This window comes from Myotis nattereri (assembly GCF_964212035.1).
Source record: "Myotis nattereri genome assembly, chromosome: X".
NCBI lineage: Eukaryota > Metazoa > Chordata > Mammalia > Chiroptera > Vespertilionidae > Myotis > Myotis nattereri.
Genome location: NC_138078.1, coordinates 128,884,155 through 128,900,658, shown reverse-complemented (window position 1 = coordinate 128,900,658; position 16,504 = coordinate 128,884,155). Strand labels below are relative to the sequence as shown.

Here is a 16,504-nt window from a genome sequence, read left to right as displayed (position 1 = left end):
ACAGCAACACTAGCACTTATTTCTTTTTTGTCTTCACAATTTCATGGATAGAAGATTTATTTTTACTGTAGACCTTAGAAACCTCAACATATAATTTATTTTATTTCCTTATTAAGTCTAGAACTTTCACTTTTTCACTTAAAGGAAACAGTTTATGGATTCTCTTTGGCATATCTGAATTGCCAGCATCACTACTCTTGTGCTTTGAGGCCATTACTAAGTAAAATAAAGGTTACTTGAACACAAGCACTGTGATACCTTCATAGTAGATATGATAATCAAGATGGCTACTAAGTCACTAAAGGGCAAGGAGTATATACAGTGAGGAGATGCTGAGATGCTGGAAAAAGGGATGATTCACATCTCAGGTGGGATAGAGTGGACAGGCGCAAGGCACCGTCACATTACTCAGAACAGCCCACAAGTTAACGCGTATGCATTTTTATTTCTGTAATTTTCCATTTAATATTTTCAGACCATGGTTGACAGAGGATAACTGAAAACACAGAAAGTGAAAAGCAGATAAGGGAAGACTATATTGTATAGGAGTCTAGTGATATAAATTTGCCCTTCTCCCATAACTACTTCTTTAGCAGCTTCCCCAAATTTTGGTATACTGAGTTTTCATTTGCATTTAGTTCAAAGTACTTTCTAATTTCACCTTCAAGTTTTTTATTTTTTTTATTTTTTAATTTTTTTTATTGATTAAGATATTACATATGTGTACCCTCTACACGCCCCCCCCCCCCGCTCATCCCCTCACCCCCCCCCCCCCGTTGTCCGTGTCCATTGGTTAGGCCTATATGCTTGCATATAAGTCCTTTGGTTGATCTTTCCCCCTTGCCCCCACCCTCCCCTACCTTCCCTCCAAGGCCCGACAGTCCAATCAATGCCTCTCCGTCTCCGGATCAGTCCTTGTTCATCAGTTTATGTTGTTCATTATATTCCACAAATGAGTGAGATCCTGTGGTATTTATCCGCTCTCCAGTTCCATTCATGCTAAGGCAAATGGTAAGAGTTCCTTTTTCTTCTTCCTCTTCTTAAAGAATACCTTTCATCATTTCATATAATGCTGGTTTGGTGGTGATGAACTCCTTTAGCTTTTCCTTATCCGTGAAGCTCTTTATCTGACCTTCCATTCTGAATGATAGCTTTGCTGGATAAAGTAATCTTGGTTGCAGGTTCTTGCTATTCATCTCTTTGAATATTTCTTGCCACTCTCTTCTGGCCTGCATGGTTTCTGTTGAGAAATCAGCTGACAGTCGGATGGGTACTCCCTTGTAGGTAACTGACTGTCTTTCTCTTGCTGCTTTTAAGATTCTCTCTTTATCTTTTGCTCTTGGCATTTTAATTATGATGTGTCTTGGTGTGGTCCTCTTTGGATTCCTTTTGTTTGGGGTTCTCTGCGCTTCCTGGACTTGTAAGTCCATTTCTTTCACCAGGTGGGGGAAGTTTTCTGTCATTATTTCTTCAACAAGGTTTTCAATATCTTGCCCTCTCTCTCCTTCTGGTACCCCTATAATTCTGATGTTGGTACGCTTGAAGTTGTCCCAGAGGTTCCTTACACTATCTTCATATTTTTTGAATCTCTTTTCTTTTTTCTTTTTCGGTTGGGTATTTTTTGTTTTTTTGTATTTCAAATCTTTGACTTGATTCTTGGGATCCTCTTGTCTGCTGTTGGATCTCTGTAAATTATTCTTTATTTCAGTCAGTGTATGCTTAATTTCTAGTTGGTCCTTTTTCATGTCCTCCATGGTCTCACTGTACTCCTTGAGGGATTCATTAAATTTATCGGTGGTTTCCATAAAATTCTTGAAAAACCTTATAAACGTGGCCTTGAACTCTATATCCAGTCGTCTGCTTTCCTCCGTTTCTGCCAATTGTGACCTGTTTCTTTGTCTCCGCATTTTGGCTGCTTCCCTGTGTTGATAGAGTGGCCCTGCGCGCCAGGTGTCCTGTAGGGCCCAGTGGCTCAGCCTCCCCAGTTACCTGGGGTGGACACTCTTGGTGCACTCTTGGTGCCTTGGTTGTTGTAGGATCACTGGGAGGAATTGACCTCCAGGCCAATTGGCTGTGGGAATCAGCTGTGTCTGAAGTGGGAGAATGGTCCCCCTCTGACCACTGGGTACAGTGGCTCCTGGTTCTAAGGAGGTGCTAAGTCAGCCCCTGCCTGAGGCCACACAGCAGGAGCTACGAAGAGGCTCAGCTGTGAAGCAATGCAAGCCGCTGCGGGGCCTTGGGCCTTCTCTTGGAAGTTCCGGGTCTGTCTGGCTGGGCTGTAGTTAGGTACATTCACATGCAAAAGCCTCTGCCGCAGCCTGGGTGGGGCGGGGTCTCAGGGAGTCAAAAGGGCGGAGAAAGAAGCTATGGCTGATTCTCCGCCTGGAGTCGTGCGTCTCAGTGTCCCGGTAATGGCTGCAAGCACCTCTGAGGGAAATCCGTCCTCAAGTTCGCCCGCTGCCACCTGAGAGAGCAGCCTCTCCCCGTATGTGTCCTGGGTCCCCAGAGACTTCCCAGAACCGGAGTTCAGAGCAGTCGGGAGCTTGTGATTCAAAACGACAGCCGCGTCCTCAGGTGCCACCCCCTTTCCGCGCGTGCGAGCCGCCGCCGTACCTCTGCACTCAGCCTCCTCAGCTCCTCTGGCTCTCAGCGTGCTTTTCTTTTCTTCTAGTTGTAGAATTTACACTCAGCCAGCCTTCCTGTTTTTCGGGATGATGTTTGCTCTGACCTTTGCCGTATTTTTCAATTGTTGTGGGAGGCCACAATTTCCCGGTGTTTATCTATGCCGCCATCTTAGTTTCCCTCCACCTTCAAGTTTTTTTTTTTAATGTTTTTTTTTTTATTGATTTTAGAGAGAGAGAAGAAGGGAGAGGGAGAGACAGATACAAACATTGATGAGAAAGAAACATCAACATCAATAGGCTGCCTCCTACACACTCCCCAAGGGATTGAGCCCACACCCCAGGCATGTGCCCTGACAGGGAATCGAACTGTGGACCTCATGGTGCATGGATAGATGCTCAACCACTGAGCCACACCTGTTGGGCACTTTGGAGTTTTTTCTTTTTCTTTCTTCCTTCCTTCCTTCCTTCCTTCCTTCCTTCCTTCCTTCCTTCCTTTCTTTCTTTGTCCTAAATTGTTTATTAAGTAAGAATTTTACAAACATTACTTATATTAGTGGTAATGGTAGAGCTGGAGAGTATTGCAACTTCTGCAAGCTGCATGGCGAGAACCACCAATCGTTTGGCGGAATTTGTGGCCCTTCCCAAGGTCACGGCTCTTGCGACTTGCACATGTCAGCCCTCGCATCTCCCTGTGATTGTGGACTGATTTGGTGATCCATTGGTTGTCTGGGTTTCTTCTGATAACCTTATGGAATGGATCAATGAGGATAACCTCAGAGAATTTGTACGTGGAATCTTCACCAACCTCATAAGAATTCAGGACTCCCAGAGCCTCACAGTGGCGTCCAGCTCACTCCTTGGCAACAGACTGAAGACTTTGGGCAAACTTTAGCTGGTTAACAACATGATTGACAGGCTTGTGGTACGTCACACCCTTAGGAACAGGGCGTTTGGGGCCACCATGGTGCACACCAATCAGATATATGACATAACCTTGCTTGGCCTTGTATCCCAGCCTGCATGCTTTGTCAGGTGGTGGTGGTGTGGGGGAGGGGCTGTGGAGCACAGAGAGATGGCAGTACTGCCAGTAGCGCACCCTGAGAAGGAAACGCATTACATTGGACTGCTTCCTCCATGGCTCCTGGATGTACTTCTAAGCGCCCATTTTGGTTTACCTTATGGCTGCGGCCAGACGGAAAGCTCTAGTTTTCTTTAACCCATGGTTTACTTAAAATATGTTACTAGTGTCTCAATATTTAGGCATTTTCAGGAGATCTTTACATCATTGAACTTTAAATTTAAGTATATGTAGTCAGAGAACCGTTTTCATACTACTTGAACCCTTCTAAATGCATATGTTCTATCCTGGTTCATGTTTCATGTGTATAAAATATTTATTCTATTGTTCTTGGGTAGAATGCTCTACAAAAGTGAACTGGTCAAACTCATTATAGAAACGTTCAGGTTTAGTATATCCTTGCAATATTTCTGTCTACTTATACCTAAAATTGAAAGTTTTACTGAAATCCTACCCATTTTTAAACTGAGGCAAAAAGAGCACATATTTGAGATGTGTTTAAATCATGATTCTATCACTCATTATTTGTGTGTCCTTACATTAGTCATTTCACCTATCTGGGCTTCTGTTTCTTTATCTGTAAAATGGGTATAATCATAGTACCTACTCCACAAGTTCACTGTGGGATTGTGTGAGAAAATATCAGAGAATTAGATATTCTCATGTGTAGTTTCAGGGGACAAGAATTGATTTCACAAATTTTCTTATTATTTGGAAAGTTAGTAAGTTTGTAAAGGTTCTTGTCAGTTTCAATTCTGCACACCTTTAAGATTGCTTGCCAAGACCGGTTTGGCTTAGTGGATAGAGCATGGGCCTGAGGACTGAAAGGTCCCAGGTTCGATTCCGGTCAAGGGCATGTACCTGGGTTGTGCGCACATCCCCAGTAGGAGATGTGCAGGAGGCGGCTGATCGATGTTTCTCTCTCATCGATGTTTCTAACTCTCTATCTCTCTCCCTTTCTCTCTGTAAAAAATCAATAAAATATATTAAAAAAAAAAAGATTGCTATTTATCTGGCCATATAGTCACCAGCAGTTTAACCAAAAGGGATGTAGACTGGGTGTTAAAATGTCTGGGAGCAATAATTGAAAATAGTATAAATAAATTTCATATAAATAATAGTGGTTGTTAATAACATTCCCACTTCTTTAGACCGACCCAAAGAAAAATTCAAAAAATAATGGGCTTAATAAAAAAAAATGCAGGCAACAAACAAGCAGAAACTATTCAGGTGGGTTTTCAAAAGCCAGACTAATAAGAAATTGCACATAAAATATAGTTGCACTCTGCTGAAAAATAGCCTCTCAAATACATCATCATTTTCTAGTATCCAGGGAAGATCTGTTTAGGGCAGCATAGTGGGGATAACTTAAGCATGAAATTTAATATCAGAAAAAAAATGGGGATGAATTCCATACTTCACAGCTCACCATCAATGTAACCTGACCTAGGCAGTGATACCTAGCTCCCTGTGCTGTAGTGAGAGTTGCATGAACTTTCATTAGTTAAGGCCTGCACTCTGCCTATCTTTGCAAAGGAGTGCTTTAGCTTTATAACTCTTCTCTTTATTAATGTAATGGACTGGCTTGGGTTTTCAGAACTTCTTCTCCACTCTTTTGTTGTTTTTTATAATTAGTCTCTTCCAGAGAAAAGTCAGTGTGGATTCATGGATTGCAAAATAATCTGAGCCCACAATTCCAGCCTGAAATTCCTTTGTCTTTGGTCAATTTCCTATCCCACCCAATTGTTCAAAACATCACCAATCAAATGCAATCCCTGAAATTCAGATTAATGGCTGCCCTGTTTCACAGTCTCAGCAGATAACCTTGACTACTTTGTCATAGGGAATATCCCTGAGATGTCTGACCAGCCCTCAGTTATTTTGATCCCACACTCATCTTTCCTTATCATTTCCCTCTCAGAAGAACTGGTTCTCCTTTTTCTAACCTGGGCTTTGGATCTCAACCTTCCTGACTCCTTAAGGGCTTCTTTCCATCATCTTTCCTCATCCCTTCTATATTCCAATCTCATGTTCTCTATCAGAGCCTTTCCATAATCTTGGAAATATGATCAAATTTCTCTTATCATCATAACACCAAAATCAAATCCTTCTCTTGTGACCCAACATCCATCCTGGCTACTTCCCTAGCTGTCCTTCCTTTTATAGATGAGCTTCTTAAACACTTGTCTATGCTTATCATCTCTACTTCCACAGTTCTTCCATGTTCCCTAATGCACTATTATATAAGTTATGCCCTCATCAGTCCACAGAATCTATTCACATTCAGGTAACTAATTAATTTATTATTGTACACAATAATAGTTAAGATGTAGTTTCTGTTACTGTAACAGAAAATCTGAGAGAAGAGTGAATTACACAAGTTGGAAGTTGACTTCTCCCTCATGTAATTATCTGGAGGTAGGTAGCCCAGGGCCTGTATAATGACAGTACTCAATGAGAAATCAAGCTCCTTCTACCATTATACTCTGCCATCCCTAGGATATTACCCTATCTATCTGTATGGTCAAAAATGACTCACCATGTCCAGCCACTAAAAAGATGGGTAAGGAATATCTTTTCCATTTAAAGCAAAAGCCCAGATACTGCACACATCACTTCTGTCCACATTCCAATGCCCCAAATTTAGTCTTCATTTGAGGAGGCCATATGCCTGGATTAATATTATTTTATTATGGAAAAAGGAGTGAATAAATATTGCATAACAACTAGCAGTATTTGCCACACTAACTACATCATCTTAAAAATTGTGCTAGCACATGTGAGGTCAGGGGCTGGTTTCTAGAAGTGCCCTCCTAGTTTAATGACCCCTAAATCCACTTCACCAGGTCTCAGAACTGATTTACACTCCAGAACTTCTGTTGTTGATGTTGGGTTCTTTCTTAGACCTGCATAGGGATATGGCAATACAAGGAAGGTAGCAGACAACAGAGAGACTCCTTGAGAACAGGGTTCTTGCCTAGCTTATTCATTGCTATATCTCTGGAACCTAGTAAAATGTTTTACACATAGGAAGTGCTCAATAAGAATTTAACAGATAAATGGATGTGCATACATGTGTTTAGTTAAGGGAATATGACAACAGATTTTACTATCTTTAAAACTTTAACAAGATCAAGGAAGAAGCTTGAGTTTGAGGCAGTAGAAACGAGAGTCATTTGATTCATTTGATGATGCCACTCTCCTTTCTAAGATCTGTTAGGTTTCCTCATTGCTTTGTATCAGAACTCAATCTTATCTTATCCTACTCTGAAAAACATAGTTTTATCCTAGATGAGTGACTAGATAAACAGATGGGTGAGTGGGTGGATAGGTGTGTGCAGGATCAAGGTGGTCTCATGCTTGAATGTTTCCCTAGTGAGAAGTCCCTTCTGGAAGAAATGTTCCTTGTATCTCTCTAAGTTATTGTTGTTGTTGTTGTTTTGTTTTGTTTTGTTTTGTTTGTGTGTATGTGTGTGTGTGTGTGTGTGTGTGTGTGTGTGTTCTGTCTAGTCTTTTTGAATGACCCCTAGGTCAGGGAGAGTAACCAGAGACACTTCTTTAAACTGTAGATCCTTATGCTCTTACCAGGAGTCTTGTTTGTCTGGTTTAATAGTGATTGAAGGCCTATAGGTAGTCATGAAATTGGGTAATTCATGTAAAGGATGAGTGACACTAGTTGATGTAAATTGGTAAGGTCACTTATGAAGTCACACCTAGATGTAAGCAGATGTCTGGATGGGCTTGTCCTTTACAATACTCCATAGTTTTTAGGCAGGTAATTTCTCAGTGCAAAAATAGCCTCAACCAATTCCCTGTATTCTGGATTTTGATACCAGGGCAACCCCAAAATATTTATGTGTCTTTACTATGGAGGGGTGGAGTTGGGGATTAAAGGAGTCCAGAGTTTCAGATAACTTGTCCAAGTTATCCACATTCTAGTTCACCTGGCACTTGGCATATGGGGCTATCCTGCTTTCCTTTTGGGAGCCCATGCCAAGAGCAATGGGTATATTATTAAGTTATTCACAAGGTAAAAAACCATTGTCAATTATTCTAATTGCTCCAACCACAACATTTGAAAAGTCATTTTTCAGGTTTTCTTCTCATGGACTCAGTCAAGTATCTTTACTCTGGAGAAGTCCAAATTCATGAATATCCAGGCCTCTCCAAATTGAAAAAAGAGGTAAGGGAAGTGTGGAAAGAAGTAGCTTTCTCCTACCAACTCAGTGCTGAGGCCAAGGGGGATCATGGCAGAGCCTGAACCTCAGTTCTTATTTTTTAAAATTGGATTTGGATCCCATCTGCTTGCGCTCTCGCTCTCTCTCTTTATCTCTTTCAGTTTTATAACTTCATTCGACAATCAGCAGTTAGTTCTCATCCACATTAACTGTTGATTTTTGAAAGTGGTGATAGGAATATAGGTAATCAATATATAGAGCTTGTTTGTTGAATATCCTCATTATATTTTCTGGATAACTGCACCTGGATATGGTATGGGACATTTCTTATTCCTTTAGTCTAGACCAGCCGTGGGCAAATTACGCCCAGCGGGCCGGATCCGGCCCGTTTGAAATGAATAAAACTATTGAAATAAAAGACCATACCCTTTTATGTAATGATGTTTACTTTGAGTTTATATTAGCTCACACAAACACTCCATCCATGCTTTTGTTCCGGCTTTTGTCCAGTTTAAGAACCCATTGTGGCCCTCGAGTCAAAAAGTTTGCCCACCCCTGGTCTAGACTCTAGACAGTTTTGTTGAGCCTAATATCAATGCGTACATTTGGAATTTCCACCTACTTCATGGTAAATTTATAGATCTCTTTGAGTGCCTGAGGGGCATGTGCCGGGGTCCAACCCCAGCGGGTCCAGGGGTCCCCAAAGGTGTGGACAGAGTCGGCGAAGAAGGAATGACACGGAGACAGTGTTCAGTTGATCAGCAGCCTAGCCAGGATCTCCAGCCAAGTTCTGGTCTGGATCTCCAGAGAGGTTCTGCTTTGGATCTCCAGCGAAGTTCTGGTTAGGATCTCCAGCCAGGTTCTGTGTCCATGTTCTCTTGCTAGGTTCTCCAGCCAGGTTCTCCAGGTTCTCCAGCCAGGTTCTGTAGCCAAGTTCCCTCGCTAGGTTCTCCAGCCAGGTTCTGTGGGGGTTCTCCAGCCAGGTTCAGTCACCAGGTTCTAGTCAGGTTCTCTAGCCAAGTTCCCTCGCTAGGTTCTCCAGCCAGGTTCTGTGGGGGTTCTCCAGCCAGGTTCAGTCACCAGGTTCTAGTCAGGTTCTCTTGCCAATTTCTGTAGTCAGGTTCAGTCCAGGATCTTTTGCCATGTTCTCTCGCTAGGTTCTGTCTCTAGGTTCTGAGGCCAGTTTCTGTCCAGGATCTTTTGCCATGTTCTCTCCAGCGAAGTTCTTCTGTCTCTAGAGAACGTTCTGTGTAGGTTCTGTGCCTAGGTTCTGTCTCTCTCTGTCTCTTGCTGTCTTGTTACATCTGTATTTATACCAGTTGATTCAATCCTATCAATCTCTATTATAAAGGTTAGGGCGTTTCTTATCTCCATTCCAGGGAGTAAAGATTATGTAGCTTAAGCATGATTGTTCATAGTTAAAGTGATTAATTACCCGCCTGGCACTTAGTTAAGAGGTTTTATTCCCTCCCTAACTTCAGGGGAAAATCCCTACCTGGGGAAACAACCTTTCTCAGAGACCTTGGTTAAAACACATAGTGCCAAGAAGGTGAGCAAACATATTAAGAACAGTATGCCATATATGCCAGGTCCCTTGAAACAGCAAGCATGGACTGGCTCCCGGCAGGCATGTTTTTTGAAACCCACTCCATGGATGCACTTGTGAATGTTGATGGTGTGTTCTCTCGTCACTACCTCGTTGATGGCAGAACAGCCCTTCTCACCACACTTCTTTGTGGGAGCCGTTATGCCAGGCCCAAGTTGGCCTATTTGTTTTCATATTTATAATTCAGGAGAGTAGCACATGTAGGTTGAATAATGGATACATGCTTCTTCCTGGGGCCTGGATGGAGACTGACATTAGTAGATCTTCCTTCTCTGTGGGTAATGGCATTTCCTGGCAATCTATATATATAAAACCCTAATATGCAAATAGACTGAACAGTGGAACAACCGAACAACTGGTCGCTATGATGTGCACTGACCACCAGGTGGCGTGTGTGGACCATGGCAGGCATCGGCAGCAGGTAGCAGAGTGCAGAACATGGCAGGCATCGGCCGTGGCGGGATGGTGGAGCAGGTGAGCAGGGGCACCAGACCAAGGCGGGGTGCTGGTTACTGTCATCGGGGTGAGTCTCTGGTAGTTACTGAAAATTCTTTGCTCCCAGGTGCAACGGTCCTGCCCAGCACTCACACCTGCTGCCAGCACCAGCCCGGCTCACACCCACTGCTGGCACCAAAGCCACTGCTCGCACCCACTGCTGGCGCCCAGCACAAGCCCCGATCGCTTGGTACCATCAGTGAGTGCAAGCAGTGGCTGCAGCCCCAAATCACTCCTGAGGGCTTCTCCACCTCCCCCTGCTCCTGAGGGGTGAGCAGGGCCAAAAGCCACCTCTCGCACCCGCTGATGGTGTTGGCCCCACTTGCACCCTCTGCTGGCGCTGGTCCCAATCGCACGTGGTGTGGTGGTGGTTGGAGCGGGGCTGCTGGCAGATAAAGGACCAGGGGCCATGGCAGAAGGGGCCAGGTAGGAGCATGGAAGATGGGCCGAGACCCTCCTCTGTGCCCACCGCAGCCTCATGGCCCACAGATCCTTACAAGATGCACGAATTCATGCACTGGGCCCCTAGTAGGTTATAAGTTTCCCAGACAGGGTACATAGACTTTCCTAGTGAGACTGTCCAAAAGCTGAAGTGGGGCAGCAGATGCAGTTGTAAGTGCTCAACCAGTTCAAATCTGATTTTTCCTGAGAGGACTTCTTAGAACTATGTCCTTATAGTATGAGATTTCCAACTCAGTCTCAAGCCAACGGCTATAATTTGGAGGCTGATAAACAGACTCTTTCTCTAGATGAAATGGCAATATCATACTTTAACAAGGGCATTACATATTTCCTCTTTTTAATCAGGAACCCAGCATTATGATATTAGCAAATATTGTCAAGCCTGCCTGAAATTTTTCTCAACATTTCAGAGTTCCCCAACAAATCTTTTGGAAAGAATTATAATGATAGCACAGGGGTAGAGGTGCCTGATACGTTAATTCCTGCCAATTCTTTGGGTAAAATCCTACTGTAGGCAGATCATTTTAGCTGGGTACTAAAACACTCATTCCCAGTCATTGTGTCCCTTCATTACAGAAGCTAGAAAAACGAAATACTAATTATTCCAGGATTTCTTGCAATTAGGGCAGCCATATAACAAAATTCTAGTCAGTAAGTTAGTTATAAGCTACAATCTGCTGGAGGCTCCTGGTGACCATTTTGTGATTATGAGGCAATAAGCATGAGTGTAAAAACCAAAAAAATCAGGTTGCTGAATATAAAAATAGACCCTGGGTTCCAACAGCATTGCTGAGCTTTTGAACCAGTCAGCAACTGTCTGCCTTTAGACCCTTTGTTATATTTTAGAAAACATTTATTATGAGCAGATTTTCTGCTACTTACATACAATGCATTCATAATCAGTACTCTTTACATGGTTCCCTGCGCCCTCAGAATAAGGTCTACACTCCTTAATATGATAAACAAAGCCCCACATGATCTAATGATAAACAAAGCCCCACATGATCTAACTAGCCCCTGCCTATGTCCCACACCTTGTCTCTCCCCAATTTGTCCTTGCATTATAGGATCTGGTAATGCAGAGATAATTATTTTTCTTTATTGATTAAGGTATTATATATCTGCCCTTATTCCCCCATTTCCCCCCTCCCCACTCTCCCACTCATGCCCTCAACCTCCTGGTGTCTGTGTCCATTGGTTAGGCTTATATGCCCCTTACCCCCACCCTCCCCTACCTTCCTTCTAATGTTTGACTGTCTGATTGATGCTTCTCTTCTCTGGATCTGTTTTTGTTCATCAGTTTATGTTGTTCATTATAATCCACAAATGAGTGAGATCATGTGATATTCTGACTGGCTTATTTCACTTAGCATAATGATCTCCAGTTCCATCCATGCTGTTGCAAATGGTAAGAATTCCTTCTTTTTTTTGCCGAAACCGGTTTGGCTCAGTGGATAGAGCGCCGGCCTGCGGACTGAAAGGTCCCAGGTTCAATTCCGGTCAAGGGCATGTACCTGGGTTGCGGGCATATCCCCAGTGGGAGATGTGCAGGAGGCAGCTGATCGATGTTTCTCTCTCATCGATGTTTCTAACTCTCTATCTCTCTCCCTTCCTCTCTGTAAAAAATCAATAAAATATATTAAAAAAAAAGAATTCCTTCTTTTTTACCACAGCGTAGTATTCCATTGTGTAGATGTACCACAGTTTTTTAATCCACTCATCTGCTGATGGGCATTTAGGCTGTTTCCAAATCTTAGCTGTTGTAAATTGTGCTGCTATGAACATAGGGGTGCATATATTCTTTCTGATTGGTGTTTCTATTTTCTTGGGATATATTCCTAGAAGTGGGATCCCTGGGTCAAATGGGAGTTCCATTTTTAGTTTTTTGAGGAAACTCCGTACTGTTCTCTACAGGGGCTGCACCAGTCTGCATTCCCACCAGGAGTGCACGAGGGTTCCTTTTTCTCTGCATCCTCGCCAGCACTTGTTGTTTGTTGATGATAGCCATTCTGACAGGTGTGAGATGGTACCTCATTGTCATTTTGATTTGTACCTCTCAGAGGATTAGTGACTTGGAGCATGTTTTCATATATCTCTTGGCCTTCCTTATGTCCTTTTTTGAAAAGTATCTATTTAGGTCCGTTGCCCAATTTTTGATTGGGTTGTTTATCTTCTTTTGTTAAGTTGTATGAGTTCCCTGTAAATGTTGGAGAGTAAACCCTTATCAGTGATAACATTGGCAAATATGTTCTCCCATGCAGTGGGCTTTCTTTTTGTTTTGTTGATGATTTATTTTGCTGTGCAAAAGCTTTTTATTTTGATGTAGTCCCATTTGTTTATTTTCTCTTTAGTTTCCATTGCCCTAGGAGCTGTATCAGTGAAGATATTGCTTTGGCATATGTCTGAGATTTTGCTGCCTGTGGATTCCTCTAATATTTTTCTGGTTTCCTGTCTTATGTTTAAGTCCTTTATCCATTTGGAGTTTATTTTTGTGTATGGTGTAAGTTGGTGGTCTAGTTTCATTTTTTTGCATGTATCTGTCCAATTTTCCCAACACCATTTGTTGAAGAGACTGTCTTGACCCCATTGTATGTTCTTGCCTCTTTTGTCAAATATTAATTGAGCATAGTAGTTTGGGTCGATTTCTGGGTTCTATATTCTATTCTGTTGGTCTATATGTCTGTTCTTGTGCTAGTACCAGGGAGTTTTGAGAACAATGGCTTTGTAATACAGCTTGATATCTGGTATTGACATTCTTACTACTTTGTTCTTTCTCAGGATTGCTGCAGCTATTCGGGGTCATTTTTTATTCCAGATGAGTTTTTGGAGAGTTCGTTCTACGTCTGTGAAATATGCCTTTGGTATTTTAATATGCTGCTGGGGAGTGCATTGAATCTATAGATTGTTCTGGGTAGTATGGGCATTTGAATGATGTTGATTCTACCAATCCATGAGCATGGTATGTTCTTCCATAAGTTTATGTCTTTCTCTATGTCTTTTTTTCAGTGTCCTGTAGGTTTCTGAGTATAGGTCTTTTACGTCCTTAGTTGTTTATTCCTAAGTATCTTATTTTTTTTTTTTTTGGTGCGATGGTAAATGGGATTGTTTTTCTAATCTCTCTTTCTGTAAGTTCACTATTTGTGTATAAAAATGCTATAGATTTCTTGGCATTAATTTTGTATCCTGCTACATTGCCGAATTCATTGATTAAGTCTAATAATTTTTTGATGGAGTCTTTAGGGTTTTCTAAGTACAGTATCATGTCATCTGTGAATAATGACCAGAGCTGCTTTTGTTGTCCTAAGTATGCTATGTTGTCTCATGCCTCCTAGCTCCATCTCTGCTGGCAGGAACTGTCTTCCTTATCTGTGGATCCCTAAAATATAGCACAGCAACTTATAATAAAGAACTGCACCAAAATGAAATTACTTGACTGTCTTCTGATAAAAAATAACTACTTAATGACATTTGTACATTTTATGCATAATTTATTTAATATTTAGCATCTCTTCATGTATGCAAAGAAGTATGTCAGGCTGATGTACTGACATCAAAAGGTTTCTATGGCATAATGTTAATGAAACGACTATCAGAAGAATGTACCTAGTATGATCTGTCAATGTAAAATATAAACCCGAATAAAACTATGTGTATCCATATATATATATATATATGATAGATGATTAGATATAGATATAGATATAGATATAGATATAGTTCAAGTAGAGAATGAGCCTTGGAAATATAGATCGCAAAATGTTAATAGTGGTACATCTCAGGAGGGGCAAGGCTAAGGGAATGATATCATTTACTCTAAAAAAATCTTTATGGTTTGAATTTTTATAGCATAAATGTATTCACATGTAAATTGTGAAGTTAAATTTATAAAACTTAAAAGGCTGGAAGAGGCATAAGAAAGTATGAGGGAGATGGAATCTAACAAATGTAGCTTCAAGTCCCTGCTCTGTCACCCAGTAGCTGTGTGGCCTTGAGTGATACTCTCTGTGGGAAGAGATCAAAGAACTTGTATGCATATATACAGTTTCTCATCTGTGAACTAGTGTTTCATTCATTTGTTCTTTCACTAAGTCACCAAACATTTGCTGAGCACCTACTTGAGTGTAAAGCACTGTTCTAGGCACTAGGGATGCAATGGTTAGTATATAAACCTCTGTCCTCATGGAACTACAATTTAGTGGGGCAGGTAAACAGTAATCAAATAATCAGACAAATCAGAATAAAATTGCATGTGTGAAAGTGTTGGAAAAGATCAATGGAATAGAATAGAGACCCCAGAAATTAACCCAAGCCATTATGCTCAATTAATATTTGACAAAGAAGGCAAGAATATACAATGGAGTCAAGACAGTCTCTTCAATAAATGGTGTTGGGAAAATTGGGCTGATAGATGCAAAAAATGAAACTAGACCACCAACTTTCACCATATACAAGAGTAAACTCAAAATGGTTAAAAGACTTAAATGTAAGCCATGAAATCATAAAAATCCTAGAAGAAACCATAGGCAGCAAAATCTCAGACATCTCTCCTAACAATATATTTACAGATACATCTCCTAGGGTAAAGGAAACTAAGAAGAAAATAAACAAATGGGACTATATCACAATAAAAAGCTTCTGTACAGCAAAAGAAATCATCAACAAAATAAAAAGTGACTCTACTGTATGAGAGAACATATTTGGCAATGATACATTGGATAAAGAGTTAATATCCAAAATATATAAGGCACTCATACAACTTAACAAAAGGAAGACAAAAAATCCAATTAAAAATGGGGGACGACAACCTGTTTCCGACCGAGGTCGCCAGACCGGCTCCACTCAAAATCCCAGACGTCCCCCGCGCTCAAACATCTCCAGGGTTTTGTCCCTAGTCTGACCACATCTCTGACATCTCAGGTCCTACCAGCTTCGTTGCTTGTCCCCAGGCTCCTCCAGACCTCAGTTCCTGGGCGCTCTCGCCTGTGGGAACTGCACTTCCGAAAATTTTATCCTGAAGAACCAAGATGGCGGCATAGGTTAACGCTGGAGTTTGCTGCCTTGAACAACTACTTCAAAAGTGAAACTAAAAGACGGAAGGGACATCACCCAGAACCACAGGAACGCTGGCTGAGTGGAAGTCCTACAACTAGGAGGAAAGAGAAACGCATACGGACACTGAGAGGAGGCGCAGTGCTGAAGTCAAATTCTGAGGTGCAGAGTGCGCGGAGCGGGCTGGCGGTGGAGGGCGAGGTTGGCGTTTTCAATCGGGAGGGAGTTGCAGACTCTGATCTCCAGATACAGGCGAGTCTTTAGGGACCCAGACTCAAACGGGAGAAGCGGGACTGTCTGGCTTCGGTCAGAGCGAGTGCAGCTTTCTCTCCGAGGTTTGCAGCGGTCACTGGGATTCAGAGAGGCAGAGCCCCTGGGGACAGGACTGAGAGCAGCCATAACTGCTCTCACCGGCCCACCCTGTTGATCCTGTGTGACCCGCCCCGCCCAAGCCCTGCACACAGGCATTTGCCGGATAGCCTCAGGCAAAGGCTAGATTAGCACCTCCCTAGAGGACAGAAGTTCTCTCACTGCAGACACAGCTGATTCTCACAGCCACTTGGCCTGGAGGTCAAACCCTCCCTGGTATTAGCTGCAACAATCAAGGCTTAACTACAAGACTGCGCACAAAGACCACTAGGGGGTGCACCAAGAAAGCATAACAAAATGCGGAGACAAAGAAACAGGACAAAATTGTCAATGGAAGATATAGAGTTCAGAACCACACTTTTAAGGTCTCTCAAGAACTGTTTAGAAGCCGCCGATAAACTTAATGAGATCTACAAGAAAACTAATGAGACCCTAGATGTTATGTTGGGGAACCAACTAGAAATTAAGCATACACGGACTGAAATAACGAATATTATACAGACTCCCGACAGCAGACCAGAGGAGCGCAAGAATCAAGTCAATGATTTGAAATGCGAGGAAGCAAAAAACACCCAACCGGAGGGGCGGAATGAAAAAAGAATCCAAAAATGCGAGGATAGTGTAAGGAGCCACTGGGACAGCT

At 42.2% G+C, this 16,504-nt stretch overlaps 1 pseudogene across 1 annotated transcript in view; it reads right to left on the bottom strand.

Annotated features, from left to right (window-relative positions):
• Positions 1-3,174: 3,174 nt before the first annotated feature.
• LOC308511830 (large ribosomal subunit protein eL15-like) overlaps positions 3,175-16,504 on the bottom strand; it is a 39,600-nt pseudogene continuing 26,270 nt past the window's right edge. Inside the window, exon 2 of the transcript in view lies at positions 3,175-3,777. The product of the transcript in view is annotated as a large ribosomal subunit protein eL15-like (transcript). The remainder of the gene's footprint in view (positions 3,778-16,504) is intronic.